The sequence below is a fragment of the Heterocephalus glaber genome, unplaced genomic scaffold (assembly GCF_053883595.1).
Source record: "Heterocephalus glaber isolate CG9 unplaced genomic scaffold, H.glaber_assembly_v1.0 deba00000122, whole genome shotgun sequence".
Taxonomy (NCBI): domain Eukaryota; kingdom Metazoa; phylum Chordata; class Mammalia; order Rodentia; family Bathyergidae; genus Heterocephalus; species Heterocephalus glaber.
In genome coordinates this window covers 56,258,415-56,266,483 of record NW_028258138.1, presented here as the reverse complement: position 1 = coordinate 56,266,483, position 8,069 = coordinate 56,258,415, and the positions used below count along the sequence as shown (strand labels likewise).

Below are 8,069 nucleotides of genomic sequence, written 5' to 3'. Positions count from 1 at the left end.
TGAAGGTAACTCAGAGATTTTTAGAGCTTCTGTTCCTACCTCAGACCCAGAATGCAAGAGGCCACTGGTACCTGCAGGATCTCAGTGTGCCCTTCCTGGTGCTGCCTCACATCACAGACTCTACTCTGCTCACAGCCCTCCAGCTATCTCACTTCTCAGCTGTCCCATGTATGGCTCTGGAAGGTCCTGGTGCAGCATGAACTGTACCTAGTGGAGCCACTGGGCATAGTGTCCTACCTAGACTTCAAAAGACAGAGCCGCCTGGATAGCCACACACGTGGAACCCTGACACAGAAAGCCATGGGGCTCAGGAAGAGAACTGCTGTGGGGTTACGACCAATCCACAGAGCTGGTAAGGGGCAGAACCCAGGGGTACATGTCTTGGTGCGAACTTATGCTTCAATTCTCTTGGTTATGTATGCAAGGGAGTAGTTACTGGGTAACATGGTAAGTCCCTGTCTATACACTTGACATTCTGAGGAACTGTCAAGCTGTTTTCAAAGACAAAACCAGCAACAACAATATAAAACTGCATTATTTTGTAGTCCCAAAAGCAATGTATATGAGTTCTGACTTCCTTTTACATCTTTCATAAGAAACACTCATTTATAGCTTTGTTTCTCTCTCTCTCTCTCTCTCTCTCTCTCTCTCTCTCTCTCTCTCTCTCTCTCGGTAATATCCATCATTATGAGTGTGAAGTAGTATTTCATTGGATTTTCACATTTACATAGTAGTGATAAGAATATTTTAATAGCTTTTCTAGTTATGTAATTATCATTAGAGATATGTTTAAGTCATTTGATGATTTCAAAATTGGGTTATTGATCATTTTATTGTTGAACTTAGGGTTTTTATTTTTGATATTAGAATCTGATCAAATACATTATTTACAAATATTATTTTGCATTCTGTGTGTTGTTCTTTCATTTTCTTTATTGTGTCCTTTGATGCACAATTGGCTTTTAGTTGAAATTCAATAGAAAGTAAAATGCATTATATCTAGTTTCTTATTTTAGGTGTTACATCTAAAAATATTGCCTAATTCAAAGTCATTAAGATTTACTTTTTTTAAAGAGTGTTTAAACTGTTACATTTAAATATATAATGTGTTTTTGAGTTAATTTTTGTTTATAGTATGAGGTAGAATTCCAGCTTTATTGTTTTACTTATTTGTAGCTAATTGTCTCAGTCATTTATTGAACAGCCTTATTGTCTCATGAGAATATTTCGGTGTCTTTGTTAAAAATCAATTGCCCATAAATATGGATTTATTTCTGGACTTTCTTTTCTATTCTACGAATCTATGTGATTATCTCTGTGTCAGTACCATAGCTTTGTAATACATTTTGAAACAAATTATTCTGATTGTTTTGGCCATTCTGGGTGTTTTTAATTTCAAAATAATTTTTAAGATTCACTTGTCAATTTCTGGAAAAAGCTAGCTGGAATTTTGAGGGAGAGACTTCAGTGAGGCCAAAGACAAATTTGGAGAATATTGTCATTTTACTAGTTTTTAATTTTTCAATTTATTAACCAAAAAATGCCTTTCATTGTTTAGGTCTTCTTTAGTTTCTTTCAGTGATATTTTCTAGTTTTTGGTATACAAGTCTTGTGCTTTTTTTGTTAAATTTATTCCAAGTATTCTTTTGGATGCTATTGTAAGCAGCATTGTTTTCTTTTATTAGCTTTTTCATTGCTAGTATATAGAAATAGAATTGATTTTCATTTATTGATCTGGTGACCTGGAACCCTACTGAACTCATTTATTACCCCAAATGATTTTTATTGGATTTAGTATTTTCTATTAAGAAGATTATGTCATTTGCATGTAGCATTTTTTATTTATTTTCGGTCTTGACTCCTTTTATTACCTTTTTAAATCTAATTCCCTTGGTTGAACCTCTAGTGAAAGACTGATGAGAAGTGATGTGAATGGACATCCCTGTTTTGTTTTTGATTTTTAGAGGAAAATGTTCAATCTTCCATCATTAAATATATTAATCTTTGAGTTTTTGTAGGTGCAGTTTTTCAGGAAGAAGGGATTCCAATCTATTCCTAATTTATTGACTTTTAAATATGAAGGGATATTGGATCTTATCAAATAGATTTTTCTGTGTGTATTGAGATTGTTACATATTTTTCCCTTTAATCCAGTAATACCATGTTTTACAATGATGATTTTTATGTATTGAAACAACTTTTCATCCCTAGAATAAATACAACTTTTTTATGGTGTACCATCCCTTTTATATATTGCTAGATTTGGCTGCCAGTATTTTTTGAGGAACTTTATATCTATATTTATGAGAGATAATAATCTGAGTTGTATATGTGTACACATGTGGGGTGTGTGTGTGTGTCTGCACATGGGCTTGTATCTTTATGTGGTCTTGGTAGCGCAGTAACACTAGCCTTATAGGATGAATTGGAAACAACCTTTTCATCTTCTTCTGTTTGAAAAAGTGTGTGAAAGATTGGTAGTAATTCACCTCTAAATCTTTGGCAGAATTCACCAGTGATGATATCTGATCCAAGACTTTTCTTTGTAGGAAGTTTTTGGAATTGTTATTATTGTAATTATTAAGAATTCTACATCCTTACTTGTATACCCAAATTTTCAATTACTTTTTGAGTTACTTTTTTTTTTAAGGTTTTAAAGTTTATTAATCCTCTCGTGAAAAACCTGCAGTCAGTGCAGACAGGCACTGCAAAATCTTTACTCCTTCGGCTCTTCTCCAATCTCCAGCTCACTGCCAGACAATTCATTTCTTTTTGCCGGCACCAATATTGGCCTTTGCGGTGCCCCTGACTTTCTTCACTCGGTTCCTTCCGCTGCTTTCTTGATGTCTTTTTCTTCTCATACAGGCCGTGTCTTGCAAGTCTAAGTTTGGGTTCATTTTCCTTCGCATAATCCAAAGAATCATAAATCAAGCAGAAGCCACTTGTCCCCGAAATGGTTTCTGAATCCAAATACAAAAATGACATCCGATGTTGTCTTGTACATTTTGGCGAGTTTCCCCCGAATTTCTGTGTTGGGTACTGTTGCTTCTGCAGGATGAAGGATGTCAATCACCATTTATTTCCTTTGAAGTAGTCAGTTGGTCATTAACTTCCGGGTCCGGATAGTTACCGTGTCATTCATGACGGCAACAGATCCTCAGGCAGCCAGGGAGAAAAAGAGCTAGAGTTACTTTTAACAGTTCATATCTAGCAATTTCTTCCATTTCATTTAGGTTATCTAACTTGTCTTGCAATTGTTCATAATATTGTCTTATAATTTGTTTTATTTCTGCAAGGCTAGCTATAATGTCCTCTCTTCCTCATTTTAGCAATTTGAATCCTTTTTGTATTTTTGTCAGTTTAGCAAATAACAATTTTGTTGGTCTTTTCAAAGAACTAATTTTACTATCAATGATTTTTTTCTATTTTTCTTTTCACTATTTTATTAATGTACACTATAATTTTTATTATTTCTTTATTTATGATTTCGTGGGTTTACTTTATGTACCTTTTCTAGTTTGTTAAGGTTAAGAATTAGATTACAGACAAGCCAAATCAGCCTGCTGCAGACAGGTAGGTCTGGGCATGCCCTACCGAGGTCCTGAGTCTCTTGGAAGACACTGAATCACCCCGCTGCAGACATGCAGCCACCTGGTTCCACACTACAAAGACGCAGAGGACACCAGACCACCAGACCAAGGTAATGAGTCCCTCTGTTCCTGGCCCAGAGGTAGGGGCTTTTGAGCCATTGTCCCACTGCTCCTGTTCCAGAGGATGGGGCTTCCCGGCCACCATCCCTCCCGTTGCTCCCAGCCCACAGGAAAGGGCTTTCGGGTCACCATCCCTACTGCTGCTCACAGCCCCTGGCCCACCTCACCCAGCTCAGAGGAGGTAATCCGTGCAGGTGCTAACAGCCCCCCAGCCCAGTCGAAATGAGAAAACATGTAAATAAGTCTCAAAACCAGACTTCCAGATCACCTACAGCAACCCCAAAAGGAAATGACATGGAACACTCTGATACTCAATCACCTGGACACACTGAACTGGCAACAAAAGAGGATCTGGAAAAAATGAAATCAGAAATAATTTCTCAGATAACAGGAGAAATTGTACCCCTAGTGCAAGACATGATTAATAAATCTAGAGAGGAGCTCAGGAACATGATGGAATCCCAACAGAAGAAACAAATGGAATCCATAAAACAGATGCAAATAGATTTCCAGGACATGAAAAACTCCATTGAAAGTCTACACAGCAGAATGAGCCAATGTGAGGACAGAATTTCAGATATAGAAGAGAAGATTGTAATTAGTGAGCAGGAAAAGAAAAATTGCTTCAAAATTATAAGGGAACATGAGAAATCAATCCAGCAGCTGCTAGATGATGCAAAGAAGAATAACATAAGACTGATTGGGCTCAATGAAGAAACAGGAGAGAGTGCAGATGACATAAAAAATCTCTTCACAGAAATAATGGCAGAAAACTTCCCAGGCAGGGGAAAAGAGCTTGACATACAGATAAGTGAGGCATATAGGACTCCAAATAGCCTTGATCAAAAAAAAATCTACACATAGGCATATAATTGTTAAGATTCCAGAAATAAAACAGAAGAACAAAGTTCTCCAAGCAGGCAGAGAAAAGAAACAAATCACATACAAAGGAAAGCCCATCAGAATCACAGCAGACTTCTCAACACAAACCATCAAGGCAAGAAGAGCTTGGAGTGACATATTCCAAGCCCTAAAAGAAAACAGCCTCCAACCCAGATTGATGTACCCTGCAAAACTATCTTTCAAAATGGATGGAGAAATAAGATACTTTCACGACAAAGAGCACCTTAGGAACTTCATGAATACCAAACCAGCACTCCAAAGAATTTTACACAATATCCTAGGAACAGACATTGAGGATCACAACCCCAGGAAGAAAAGCAGAATGAACCCATCTGGCATGACAAGAAATTAAATGTAAAGGGCGAGAGTGCAATAAAAAGAAAAAGTCATGGCAATGACAAGTCAATATGTTTCAATTATAACCATCAATGTTAATGGTCTCAATTCACCAATCAAAAGAAATAGACTGGCAGAATGGGTCAAGAAGCAGAATCCAACAATACGCTGCATACAAGAAACACACTTAATTCAAAAGGAAACTCATAGACTGAAAGTTAAAGGGTGGAAAACAATACTCCCTGTGACAGGAACCTGAAAAAAATCAGGACTAGCTATCCTCTTGGCAGACCAAGTAGATTTCAAACCAACACTCATTAAGAGAGATGAAGAAGGACACTACATCCTTGTAAAGGGAACAATCCAAGAGGAAGAGATGACAATCATAAATATCTATGCACCAAACACTTGTGCACCCAACTATATAAAACAAATACTAATGGACATGAAAAGTCATATATGCACTAATACAATTGTAGGGGGGGACCTCAACACCCCACTGTCACAAATGGATAGATCAACTAGACTAAAAATAAGTAATGAAATACTAGAACTCAATTGAACTCTTGAAGAAATGAACTTAACAGATGTTTACAAAGTCTTCCACAACACAAAATCAGACGACACATTCTTCTCAGCTGCACGTGGATCATTCTCCAAAATAGGCCACATACTCACACATAGAACATGTTTAAGTAAGTGCAAAGGAATTGAAGTTATCCCTTGTATGTTATCAGACCATAGTGAGATGAAATTGGAGATCCATAGCAAAAGAAACTCAAAAAATTTCATAAACACGTGGAAATTGAACAGCACACTTGTGAATAACCAATGGGTCACAGAGGAAATTAAAGAAGAAATCAGACAGTTCCTTCAGTTAAATGACAATGACAATACAACATATCGGAATCTATGGGACACAATGAAAGCAGTCTTATGAGGGAAATTCATAGCAGTGAATATGCATATTAGGAAAACAGAACAAGCCCAATTAAACAACCTGATGCTGAACCTCAAGCTTCTAGAAAAAGAAGAGCAGGACAACCCCAAAGCTCATACAAGAGAGGAAATTATAAAGCTCAGAGGAGAAATCAATGCAATGGAGACTAAGAGAACGTTACAAAAATTCAATGAAGCCAAGAGGTGCTTCTTCGAAAGAATCAACAAAATTGACAAAACCTTTAGCCAACCTTGTCAGAAAAAGGAAAGAAAAGGCCCAAATCCATGCAATTAGGAATGAAAAGGGTGAAATTACAACAGACCCAGCAGAAATCCAGAGGATCATCAATACCTATTTCCAGAACCTATATGCCAATAAGATGGACAACACAGAAGAAATGGACAGATTCCTAGATACATATGAATTACCAAAGTTGAATGAAGAAGACCTAAAAATTCTGAACAACCCAATATCAACCAATGAAATTGAAAATGTAATTAAAAACTTATCAATTAAGAAAAGCCCGGGGCCTGGTGGGTTCACTGCTGAATTCTACAAGACATTTAGAGAGGAACTGCTGCCACTACTGTTTAAACTCTTCAATGAAATTGAGAGGGAAGCAATACTCCCAAATTCATTCCTGGAAGCAAGCATCACCTTGATCCCTAAAGCAGAGAAAGACCCAACTGAAAAAGAGAACTATAGGCCAATCTCACTAATGAACATAAATGCAAAAATCCTTAATAAGATACTGGCAAACAGAATGCAGAAGATCATCAAGAAGATCATACACCCTGATCAAGTGGGATTCATCCAGGGATGCAGGAATGATTCAATATATGAAAATCAATCAATGTAACACACAGTATCAATAGAGCCAAGGACAAAAACCATATGAGTATCTCCATAGATGCAGAAAAAGCATCAGACAAAATCCAGCATGCATTTATGATAAAAACCCTACAAAAAATTGGAATAGATGGTCTCTACCTCAGACTGATAGAAGCCATCTATGAAAAACCAACAGCCAATATCATACTAAATGGTCAAAAACTGAAATCCTTCACACTAACATCAGGAACAAGACAAGGATGTCCACTATCATCACTCTTGTTCAATATAGTTCTGGAAACATTAGCCACATCAATTAGACAAGAGAAAGAAATAAAAGGAATAAAGATAGGTAATGAAGAAGTCAAATTGTCATTATTTGCAGATGACATGATACTCTATATAGAAGACCCCAAGAACTCCACCAAAAGTCTCCTAGACTTAATAACCAAATTCAGTCAAGTAGCTGGTTACAACATCAACACACAAAAATCAATAGCTTTCCTCTGCACAAATGACAGACTCACTGAGAGAGAAATAGGGCAAATAATTCCTTTCACATTAGCATCCAAAAAACTGAAATACCTAGGAATCATCCTAATGAAAGAAATCAAAGACCTCTTCTCTGAAAACTATGGCACTCTGAAAAGAGAGATTGAAGATGATACAAGAAAATGGACAGACATCCCCTGCCCCTGGGTAGGAAGGATTAATAGAGTGAAAATGGCCATACTTCCAAAACTGCTATATAGATTTAATGCAATTCCAATTGAGATCTCAGCAGCATACTTCATAGACCTTGAGAAAACAATCCAAAAATTCATTTGGAACAAGAAAAGACCCAGAATAGCAAAAGCAATTCTAGGTAACAAAGACATGGCAGGGGGTATCACAATCCCCAACCTGCAACTCTACTACAAAGCTACTGTGATAAAAACAGCATGGTACTAGAAAAGAAACAGACTGGAGGACCAGTGGAACAGATTAGAAGATGCAGAAACAACGCCAGACACATTTAGCCATCTCATCTTCAATAAAGGAGCCAAACACCCTCACTGGAGGAAAGATAGCCTCTTTAATAAATGGTGCTGGAAAAATTGGGCTTCAACTTACCAAAGATGAAAACTAGACCTATATCTCTCACCATGCACTAAACTAAAATCAAAATGGATTAAAGATCTAAATATTAAAGTAGAAACTCTGAACCAGTTGGAACAGAGGTTAGGTAGAACCCTTGAAGACATTGGTGTAGGAAAAGATTTTATGAACAAAAGCTCAGTTGCCCGTGAACTAGCACAAACAATCAACAAATGGGATCTCTTCTTATTAAAAGGCTTCTGCACAGCAAG

At 36.9% G+C, this 8,069-nt stretch overlaps 1 pseudogene; it reads right to left on the bottom strand.

The window, feature by feature from the left end:
- Positions 1 to 2,762: 2,762 nt before the first annotated feature.
- LOC101717226 (small ribosomal subunit protein eS24 pseudogene) lies at positions 2,763 to 3,142 on the bottom strand (annotated as a pseudogene).
- Positions 3,143 to 8,069: the final 4,927 nt, after the last annotated feature.